This window comes from Clupea harengus, chromosome 8 (genome assembly GCF_900700415.2).
Source record: "Clupea harengus chromosome 8, Ch_v2.0.2, whole genome shotgun sequence".
Classification (NCBI taxonomy): Eukaryota; Metazoa; Chordata; class Actinopteri; order Clupeiformes; family Clupeidae; genus Clupea; species Clupea harengus.
In genome coordinates, this window is record NC_045159.1 from 11,780,708 (window position 1) to 11,793,075 (window position 12,368).

The window sequence follows — 12,368 nt, forward strand, 5'->3', positions numbered from 1 at the left end:
GGTAAGAGGAGGCACACAGAAAATAATCCAGTATCTTCCAAAGGTACCTGAGGAGAATAACATTAAACTTTGTTGTTGTAGAATGTAACTACAAATGCCAAAGTTTTATGTTTGATCTCTACCAGGGCTAAGGTTCATTTCACTTGCTTTGATTTCCTTTGACATGGACAGAGAACAGTGGTTTGGAGCTGTCATGTTGTGACATTGCCAGCCGTGTTCAATATCACAGAAAGCTGAGTGAAACGGAAAATAAAGCAGATCAGTGTCTGGAAATTGTGTCCCGCCACCAGTTCAGACTCTGGAGCTGGAAATGCTTAATAGCAGTTCAAATGCCACGGACACCAAGGTGGAAGGCCAGCAGACAGTGGTTGTGGATCAAGGGAGATGTGGAAGAGCTTAAGAAAGAGAACATAGGTAAGGCACACCAGATTGTAGTGCTTCTCAAGCAATATCCTGAGAAAATGTAGTGTGTGTGTGTACACGAGTGCGTTTGTGTGCATGCGTGTGTTTGTGTGTGTGTCTGTGTGTGCGCGTGTGTATGTGTGTATGTGTGTGTCTGTGTGTGTGCATGAATGCATGTGAATGTGTGTTGGGAGACACATGAAACAAAGGACTAATGCACATACAGTGTATTGCATGCATATTGTACTTTGTGTCATAAAGATTGATTATACTATACATTTCTTTGTTCATGCATTGCATGTTTATAAATGCCTTGTTTGGTGTGTAATAAATAAGGGTTTTATGCATTTGCATAATGACAATCTTTATTTCTTTTCACGTTCATAAAGGAAGCAGAAAACTAAGATTCCACTCTGCACTGAATGTTCTAGTGAATGACTCGACATGATTTCAGCCCCACTTTAATTCACAGTGCTTGAACATATGCCATGTGTCACAGATTAAACTGGCAACAAGAGCAGGTGGACACAGAGACTTCTGCCTCAGGTGCCACATTCAGCAGTCATTCGACAACTCACTCGCAAATGTTTCTGGCTCCCTGGATTTGAGCTCAGTCTAATGACCTGAAAACTCTCAGAAACAAGTCAAGCATCACTGAGATCCAAGGCCTGGATTCACTAAGCATCTGAAGGATGAAAGTAGCTCCTAACTCGCCAATAATAAATGCCGTGTTAGTCTTAACTTTGGGACTCCTAATTGTTTTGACTAAGAGTAATTCACAAAGCAGCCTGGCGCTAAAAGTAGTAGTAAAAAGTCTGGGAGAACAGCTGGGAGGAGGGATATATGTGTCTGGCTAGTGACAGCTGGGAGGAGGGAGATGAATAAGCGACGACTTCTAACAAACAAAGACGTTATAGAGTCGCTTGTCTTCGACAAAAAAACGTTGGTCCACCTACTGTTCTGTCGGGGAATTGTTTTCAGCACCCACATCCTTCGGAGAACCATAAAGGCTAAAAAACGCTAAAAATGCTAAATAGTCCGTCCAAACCGTCCGCCCGCCCATCCGTAACGGAGTCGGAGTAGCATATAAAGGCCTTAAGAAGCAGTCGAGAGGACTACTTACTTACTATGACCCAAAGTCCCAAAGGATGGAAAATGCCAGTTTCTATCATTCCACGTCAGAATGTATAGTGGAACGCATATGCAGAATAATTTAAATGTACCGTCTCAATCACAAGGAAATAGTTGTGGAGCTTGCAAGGGATACAATTACACTACCAGCCAACCGAAACAACCCTTTCATTGCTGAAATTGATTTGAATGTATTTCAAATGTAAAATTAAACTTGCTCCTGCTCATACAAATGTATCATCATATAGATTTTGACGACTATGCAAAGATACACTAAGTCTGTGAGGCATGCAATGGGCACTAATGCACTTAATTTTAAGCACAGACCTGTCACTCATCAACAAATCACCAAAGTCATTGAAAGCAAGCTCATGCATGAGACTTGACATCAGCCATGGCAACAGGGTCTTTCTCTTAGCTTAAGAGTTCTCACTTTTCCTTTGTAAAAGTTGGTCTCCGCAGCTTTGTGAATAGGATTCAGGAGAAAACTTTTTGTCAAAAACTTTTAATGCGACGTAGGAGTAGTGGTAAGATAAACTGCTTTGTGTACAGGGACCAAGATCTTTATTGCAATGTGATAATAATGGGTGAGCAGGTTGCAGATTTATTACAATGTGTAGTTCAAGCCCTGAAGATCACAGTCTTGGTAGCGAAGTCAAGCTCTGCGGTGAGTCAGATGGAGGAACAGCTGAAGGCTGACTTAAAGCAGATCTAGGAGTAGAACACAGGTTGTGAGATGATCATGTGATGTGCAGTGTAACTGTCAGACAGGTTAGAAAGATAAAACAATGTTAATGACAACCAAATAGCTGCTATTAACTGCTTTCATCCTAAACATAGTGTGAAAGAAATATGCTATATAATTATTATCATGATATGTGTTGTAGTTTGATATTAGTTTGTTAAATGGAAGTCTCAGAGGTTCCTTTGTTCTGTGAGAGGAATTGTGAATCTGTGAGAACGAGAAATGTTAAACTCAGACCTGTCATTTGATGTTTAGGGTAGGACTGAATTAGGAGACCATGTGTTTATGTGAACTCATTTTGACTGTTGTGTTAAAGTCTGGGTTTGGGGGTCTTAGGTAAACATTCTTATCTCTGGGAACCAAAGAGCAGATGGGAGTGTCTGCCATGTATGAACTGTGAACATCTTCTGTGAATATAGGGTCCGACATTTTACCAGAGAGTCAGTGTATGTGGAACAGCGGTCTGAAACCACTGCACTCCTCTTTGCCAGAGTAAAAGTCTGTTATTTATTATATTCTTGGTTGTGTGTGTCTTAATTCTGAGGTTTAATACAGTCCTGGTAAAGGGTGAAAAATTCCCTGACACAGATATGGTAGATACAGCTGCTATATGAGACAACATTTTATGATTATCTGACAATGGCTTTTATTATTTCTTTTAGCTGTATTTATTGATGTCAGACATCTTCCCTTGATGTGATTCCCGTGATTGCAGCTCAGAGTTCTGTCCTGGACTCTTTTGATGAGAGGTCAAAGATCACTGAGAATCTGGTGAAGGACTAAGAGGCTGTGGTGGTTGACCTAAAGTCCACAGTGGAGCTCCTCAAGAGTCAAGCCACAGGTACACACCTCTACAAAAAATATCAGTGAGGCACATGGTACAGATCAGAGGTGACATTTTCCAACATTTTGTCAGAGCAGATCTGGGGAAGAAAAATCCTTTAACTGCTTTGGGGGGAGGGGGTTATCTGTCAATGCATTTTATTACCATTTAAATTACATTGGCACATAATGTATTCACAGATGAATTTGAACTCTTGATCACTGCCATCCATATTTATTACATCATCAGTACCGTGCATCAGTGTCCATTGCAAAGCAGTCATGACCTTTGTGTGACTTTAGAACAAGCCATTGAACTGCAATTACTGAGAGATAAAGCCAGCTCACTGTTAGCGTGCAGAAGAGAAGAAGACCACAGTGGTGGAATTGCAGACGGCCTTGCAGGAGCTGAAGAACTCCTGTAAGTCTATTCCAAATGGGACAATTTAAAAGCTTCTGAAAGACAATGATCTATACCTTTATGGATCATACACTGCTTGCAGACTATTTGCATTATAAAAGGTCCAGTGATTGGACAGTGCGTTTCATTATTAATGCAAACATCAAACAAGCAATGAGATTCATAGCAAATTGTGTTATATTCTGATATGTTTCGTTCATTTTGCGATGATCCTTTAAAACCAGGCCCAGGAACTGGTGGCCCTCACAGAGAAAACCAGTCAGATAGAGGGGCAGGTGACTGTGGTTGCTGGACTGAGATTGTAGAACTGAAGGACAAGCATGAAGGTGCAGCCCACTAGAGCGAAAAAGCATCTTGAAATGTGATGTTCTTGATTGATTGGTTTGATCTTTTGCTGAAAGGCGCGTTCGGTGACATCTTCAGGTGTGTTTCTCCCACATGGTTGCAGCCCAGTCTGTGGAACTCTCTGTCGTCAGTGACAGGTCCAGCTCCACTGAGGGCCTGGTGAAAGAACAGCAGACAGTGTTTGTGGACCAGAAGCCTACTGGAGAGGAGCTAAAGACGCTGGTAAATGACTATAATATCCCCTTTGATAAACGAAAACGAAAATTATTAAAGAATGTTGACTGTTCATTCCTTTGAAGTTCTATGGACATTATACCATCTTTGGTCCAACTTATATATGCGTCTGATACTATATGTTAACTATATGTGTCTGTGAAAAGGATCAAACAAACCATAAATCCAACACAAAAATGTAGATTAGGGAACCCAAATTCATAAATCCAATACAAAAAGGCATTAATGAAAAATTAAGAACAATCCAAAATATCCAGACAAACCTTCTAAGCCTCAAAATTCAGCAGTCTCATATATAGAAAAGTGGCCAGCAGCATTTATAACAAAGATAAAACATAAATGAATACACAGATACACAATACAGACCCTGAAACACAAGTATGGTATTTCTCAGTGACCCCTCACAGATCAAAGAAATAACTACTTAATAAATCATATTCTCAGGGATGATAAAAGACACCTTGCCGTAGTGGTTTGGCCAAGACCACTTATATTGTCCCTACAGCCATTACAGGAAATCAGCCAGTGTAATTCAACTGGGAACCAAATAAATGTTCCCCCTGTTTCCGGTGGCGCTTCTTTGCCGTCAGACTGACCGTAGCTGGTCACGAACCCCCAACAAGTCGGTAACCCATTTATCCATATTCAATACAAACCGAGTTTGTGCACCAACTCGGTTCACTCAAATAAATGGTGTAAAACAAGATTGGTGTCCTAGCCTCCTTTGTCAAGTTCAGGTGTGTGTGTGTGTGTGTGTGTGTGTGTGTGTGTGTGTGTGTGTGTGTGTGTGTGTGTGTGTGTGTGTGTGTGTGTGTGTGTGTGTGTGTGTGTGTGTGTGTGTGTGTGTGTGTGTGTGTGTGTGTGTGTGTGTGTGTGTGTGTGTGTGTGTGTGTGTGTGTGTGTGTGTGTGTTTGTATGCAAATCAATATGTGTTTGCATGTGCTAGCGGTCGTAAATAAGGGGCAGGAGTGTGTTGTTCATATGCGGTCGCACCACGACTTTTCAAGTAATACTTAATACAAGTAATTGACTGATTTATTTCAATGTATTTCATTTTAAAAGTTTTAAAGTTACTTCAAGATGCAGAGTTTGTGTTAGATTTCTGGTTTGTGTTAATAACTTGTAGTGATGTGGCACGGTGGCTCAGTTGCTTGCACTGCCGCCTCACAGCAAGAAGGTCATGGGTTCGATTCCCGCATGGGGCGCTGTTGGCTCTGGGGGGCCGGTCCTCCCCAGACCTTCAGTGCTCAGGTGGGCTATCTCCCGGGCCTTTCTGTGTGTAGTTTGCATGTTCACAAGGGGTTTCCTCCACTAAGAACCCCAACAGAAAAACATGCAAGAAGAACAGAACACATGTCCATCTCTGACCAAAGATGGACAGTTCACTTCACTTCGCTGCCCACTGCTCCTGGGGGGTCCTGGAGGAGGGATGTTCCAGGATGGGAAAAGGCAGAGAATAAATTCACCGCGACCTCAGGCCTCCTGTATAGTTTTATAATAATTTGTGTCCTGTGTCGCCTACATATATTCACGTGTGTGTTCCAGTGTGTCGTGTGTGCCATTAAAACCTGACAAATCATTATAAAACTATACAATTAAAATCAATTAGTTACTAAAGTATCCAGTTTTTGTCAAATCAGCAAATTGCTCCTCATCGTCCTCTAACTGTCCATTCTGTCTGTGTGCTCAGAAGATCTCTGGTGTTCGTACACAGTCCTGGCTCTGTTGCTTCATTAGCACAAAAAGGAAGGATATAATTTGATTGGCTCAAATACTGAGCTCAAATATCAACAGCCTTTGACCAGAATTCCAGACTCCACTTATAAGGCTACTTCATATGAAGTGGGGGGAAATTGCATCTTAGTTCATTCTGAATATTTTTCAATTTCAGCCCAATCATCAGAAGTCACTGCAGTGTCTGACAAGTCCAGCGCTACTAAAACTCTTCTGAAGGAACAGCACAGTTTAGTGGTGGAGCTGAAGACTGTTGTTGATGTGTTCAAAAAAGAGAATGCTGATCAAAACTCTCTGCAATCCAATTATATAAAAACGCTTAGATAAATACACAAATATAAACACTTTACCGAGTGGCAACCCTGTGTCATAAGACCCACACATCAATGTCATGTCCTGGCAAATGAAGCAATGAATTCACTTGATTTGTTTACACACTCCTGTTGTGAATATGTTTTACCTGTGATTAAAGATCAGTCACTGGAACTAAGTGTTATAAGTGAAAAGTCTACCTCTGCTGGGAACCTTGTTAAAGAACAGCATGTCATTGTGATGGATCTCAAGGCTAAAGTAGAGAAACTGAAGAGAGAAAATGAAGGGATTGATTACTTTTGATTAGTCAATTATATATCAATTATCCTTACTCAGTCAACCAGAAACCAACAGCATGTTATTTGTTTTTCATCACATTGTGTTATGACAGGTACATATTTGCTCTTGTGTAGCTCAGGGCCAGGAACTAGTTGCTTTTGGAGACAAGACTAGATGTAGAGACAGGTGACTGTCATGGTGGACCTGAAGACTGAGGTGAGGCACTTAAGAAAGAAAATGCAGGTACACTTTATTTAATGTCATTAGTGTCATAAGTGTAATTGATTCTCTCTTTTTAATATATAATATGAGGATATTTATTTAAAATATATAGAATCTATATATACATAGAATATATAGAATCATTGAAATATAAGCAGAGTAAAAGCTTCAGGTGTGTCTTCATTTTGATTCAAGACCAGTCCAAGGAGCTCATCAACATCAGTGACAAGTCAAGCATGACTGAGACCCTGGTGAAAAAAACAGGAAACTGCTGTCAAAGATCTGACAGCTACAGTGGAGCAGCTGAAAAAGGAGAATCGTGGTATAATATAGCACATCTTACCATATGTTTTAGTTTTTCATTTCTGTTCTGAAGCAAAGCGAAGCAAAGGGTATTTTCTCTCTCCTTGAAGCACAGTCGGCTGGAGATTACAATCATTAGTGACAAGCCCAGTTCCACAGAGATTCTGGTAAATAACCAACAGTCTGGTAGTTGACCTGACTGCTAAAGTGAATGCTTGATGGTGAGAATGCAGGTAAAGTGCCTTCAAAATGTGTGTGAGTCGAGACTGAATGATTTGCTCTGCTGAGCATACTTCAGACATGTTTCACTGTCAAAGTCTCGTTGAGAGAGTTTTATATTTATATTCTGTCAAATTTTCATCTCTTCGTCGGTTGTCAGTGACAAGCCCAGCACCACGTAAAACATGGAGAAGACCCAGGAAACTGTGTTGGTCAAGCTGAGAGTACAGGTGGAACAGTTGAAGGAGAACAAGAGTAAAGGGGTCATTCCTCTGACTCAAATTATTTACCTGAGATGTGATCATCAGAGAGGAATAGATGGTTGGTTTACAATGTAAATGTACGTTTTTGCGATGAAATGCACACACACACATAACATTTTCATTTGCCCGCTCCCATACCCTAGGATGTGGTGTGACCTCACCATTTAATCATCAACACTCAGATCAATTATGCATATTGTTTTGTTTCAGTCACGTTGGTTTATGGTATGTCAGAAGTATCAAAGCATGTGATTACTCCCCTGTCATCATTCCACACTGCCAGCCACCTCAAGGCTTAATACCAAAAGCCTCAGTGAATTCTTTCTCTCCTCAGTTCACTATTGCATTCAGCAGTTCTAATACATTTCATAGAAACATTTGGACAAAATTCAACAATGTAGATATTTTGAAAGGATAAAATTCATATATACCAGTAAGCAAAAGCCTTGGATTTAACCCCTCCTTTCAGGGTACTTCCTTGTGGTTTTTTTTCAGTCTTTTCCAGTCTTCACGATGTCACGATGTCAGACACTTGAATTAAGTACAGTGTGGACCAGCAGCATGCAGTGGTGGTGCTGAAGATAGAAGTAGAACAGCTGAAGAACGAGAGCGCAGGTATGGCCCACATTCATCTCCTTATCATCCATCCCCCATAACAGAGTGTGCTCATTTCTCACAGGTCTGGGCTGTTACACACTCAATGTGAGGTATGCATCCGCAAAGTGTGGGTGGTGGGTTTGGGGGGCGGGGAGTCATCCATTCTTGTGAAACAAAACATTTTTAGTCTCGGCGCGCGTTGCACCGTCATCATCTTCGGTATGCGATAGGCGGTAAATGCGGTTGCGGAACGGTTGTGTCTGACTGAGGCTGCAGTTGCATCGACGTTTCTCAAAAGCCCTCTGATCTCATATTTGAAATGCAAAATGGTTATTGATGGATACATTAGTCCAATCCTTAGGCATACTTAATGTACTATCAGATAACTGATACAACACCATGTACTTATAGAATGATAATTAAATCACCAGGGTGAGTTCAAAATGCTTTATGTTGGGCTTTAGAAGAGGATGATAGCTAGGGTTAGGTTTATGGAAGTGCAGACTTTCAAGAGCTGTCACACACTGATAATTACGGTATAACAAAAGCAATTTAATTCTGGGATTTACCCAGGAATTTTAAACCGAATGTGTGCAAACAGTGCCCAAAGATTGATTTCATTGTGCATCTTAGTTATCATTGTGAGTTATCATTGTGAAGTCTGGCACCACTGGTGCTAGGAACAGGAAACTGTGGCAATCGAGTTGAAGGTCACAGTAGAACAGCTGAAGAGGGAGAACTCAAGTAAGAGTGAACAATCTTAGCACCCATGTATGTGCTTTTGACACACAAAACCATTTGAAAGTGCACTGAAGTATGCAGTGAATTTGTTTTGTTGTCTTAACATCCTGGGTACTTAATGCTTAATCAATATGTACAGTGCACTCTGTGAATATTTACATGTTGTCACAAGATGTACGTGGGGTTAGGTTTAGAATTAGGTTGTTATAGTAAGTAGTGTGTTACAATATGCCCTTACTCACCTGCATTGGTCTAAAGACATCTAATATAAACTATAATGAAAAGTTAAGGAGGATTTGGAAGTCAATCTGAATTGGTCTACTCTGGAAGTGACAAGCAATATGAATTCACAGGTTCTAATACTTGTTGTACATCATGGCCTTCCACAGCTGGCATATGTTTTCTTTCCTGTCATTGGTTCTTCCAGCTCAGGCCCAAGAACTGGCATCTCTTGGGGACAAGGGCAGTCAGGTGAAGGGACAGGTGACTGTTGTGGGGGATTTAAAAGCTGAGGTGGAGGAGCTCAAGGGAGAAAACACAGGTACAGGTCTCAGCGAAGCTCTTCTAAAATAAAGAACATTTCATTGCCAGAAATAGAAGACAAAAAAAGGAGAACAGAAATGAATTTCATCTCTTTGTCCTCACTTCAAGCATTAGAGAGTTTTTCAGTGTTTTTTGATGGTGAATGTTCTGTTAAAAGGGACATCAATACATCCCCAAAACATGTTATGGTGGGATCAATAAGTGGGACAAAAAGCAAATGCATTAGCAGACCTAAAAAAAACAGTCTCTTGAAAACCTTTCAAGTGAATGTTGTGTTTCTCCATTTAAATGCAGCCCAGACTCAGGAGTTGAATGCTGTCAGTGAGATCTCTAAAGCCACTGAAAAGAGGGTGAAGGACCATAGGAGGTTCTTGTGTCTATGTTAAAGGCTATAATGGAGGACCTGAAGAAGAAGATTGCAGGGGGTAAGAGGGTCATTTAAAATTCTTAGGGTGCAATGGAAATGTTTTTGATTGATTTACCAGAGAAATACAGCATTCATTCTCATTCTCAATGCAACATTCTTTCATTACAGGTATATGGGCCCATTATATGTGCCTCTTTTCAGTCTAATAGTGTAGTACATTGATGGCACCCAGCCCACTGTTGCATAGGGCTTACCTCTAATAATGCAAAAAGCAGCATTACGATATGGATGGCATCAAGGTGCTATTTTCTTGTTCCTCTGTTGAAAGTTATGTTATTATGTATGTACGAGTTTGGAAATGAAATGACCCCCTACAGTCTTGGCAAATATTGCTAATATTAAAACATGGTTCTGCACATATAATGACACGTTTCATGTTTATTTAATTCTGCTCTTTTGATTCTAGCCTAGGTCCAGGAACTGGTTGCTCTTGGAGACAGGACCAGTCAAATGGAAGGGACAGGTGACTGTGGTGATGGAGCTGAAAGCTGAGGTGGACAAGCTGAATGATGAGAAGTCAGGTTTGGCCCATCTACGCTTTATGTTTTGAAATCTCACTATGATTATCGACATATACAAATGTAACGGGAGTAAATGTCATTCATTTGAACACATGTTTGGGGGCGGGACAGCCGATCTCGTTCTGTGTATTTGCTGTGTCGGTGTTTGTGTGACATCTCTCTACAGGTGTTCCTTATCTGCGGGCTGATTTGACCACCTACGGGATTGGCTGGGTAAAAGCATAAGAACAAACCAAGATCTCCTCTCAAGGCTCGCACCCGACTACGGACGACAACGGTTTCTACACACGGCGGCGAGATCCGGAGCCAGCTGCCCTCTTCCCCGAGTCCTGAATGATCGGTCAGCACGGTGCCTCCAAGCCTCACCAGATTGTTCAACGCACTCAACTCCACGCCATAAAGGGAAGTAGCCCCGCTATTGCTTTATGTGTGTAAGAACAATTTCAACCGTGATCATTAAATGTTTTGCGTTTGATTATACACCTCCTGCACTTCCCCAGCACACAAAAGAAACAGACGCCATCAGCAGTGTGGACGACTACTCCGAGAAGAACTATTGTTGGTGTGGATTATAGTTTCCTGCTTCCCCAGAGCTGGGCTGCTAACGCACGGGGGAACAACGTCAGTGCCTCGTAGGCGTGGCCGACAGGCTCGCATCTGTCCCTCAACATCCTCCTGGACTTCGGTTGGCTAGGCCGTGGGTTGGGCCGTGAGTACTGTCAAACTGTGATTGGCCTTCGAGCCCGCTCCCCCGCTAGAGTAGGGAATTGTGTATTTTAAGTTGTGGTTAGACTTTCCACTGGCTGCCCGCAGTGTCACCATATGTATATTGATTATCTTCATACCTAGGGCTCTGTGTTGTAATACTATGTGGTGATCTTACCTGTTGGCTCATTTAGCCTCCAGCTGTTTGCATGTTGCACATGCTATTGTAATACCAGATTGTTTGCATCTTTGCACGTACGTTTGCAGTGTCAAATTGTTTACACGTTTGCACATACGGTCACAGTGTTGACCTTACTTGTAATTTGCACATACGGACTGCTGTGTTGTATTGTTTGCATGTTTTGCACAGGCTGATCTCAGTGGGGATCACTGCTTAAACTTTGCACATATTGGCGTTTACCACTATAGGGTTACCACATGGTCGGTTAGATTACTATAGCCCTCTTTACAGGTTTGCATATCATATCCATTTCCACTGTCGGTGCCTAGTCTAGCCACCCTGTTTAAAATGTGAATTGATGAGTTGTCTTTTTTGTGTTTCCTCTGCTAGTATTTTATAGGATGACAAGTTCCTGTTTTAAACTTTATTAATACCAATAAAAAAACGTTTTCTTAAATACATTGGGCCTCATTCTCGAACGCAGTTAAGAAGAATTTAAGAGGAATTTAAGAGGAATTTCTTCTGAATTGGATTTAGGACAACATTTGGCATTCATGAAAGTTTTCTCATCTGGGATTTGCTCTGAACTTCAGAAGACTTTCCGAACTCGAAATAGCAGTCGTAACTCGGCCAGAGTTTTCTCAAATGCGATTCCTTAAAAAATCACAAGATGGCCCCGTGGGCCATCTTGTGGTTTTTTGAGGAATCGCATTTAAGAAAACTCTCCGTGTTAATGAATTTGTGAGAAATCGTTGGTGATTGCGTTCACATCAACTCTACAGATCCTCGGATTAAAGTATCATTAACAATTACGTTTCACATGTAGGCCTATAGTCATGATTCTACGAGGCACCGTGATGTCATAAAATAAATAAAAGCACTACACCGGAATGCTGCGCTCGTCTAGTGAGCGTCGTTTGGCACTGCCGTCTGTGCAAGTACGGCAATCCAGAATTTTCAAGTAGTTCCACGTTGGTGGAACGAACTGCCTAGCACTACTAGAGCAGGCGCGTCCCATTCTACCTTTAAGAAGCTTTTGAAGACCCAACTCTTCAGAGAGCACCTCCCTTCCTAACTGGCACTTCGACTAGTGCTTAACTTGCACTTATAGCAGTTACATTCCTGCACTTCGTTTTTATTTCCTATTTCGTTTTTCTATTTCTTATGTAAAGTAGTATTGTTACACTAGGTCTCTATTGCTCGTAGCTTGACTGTTCTATC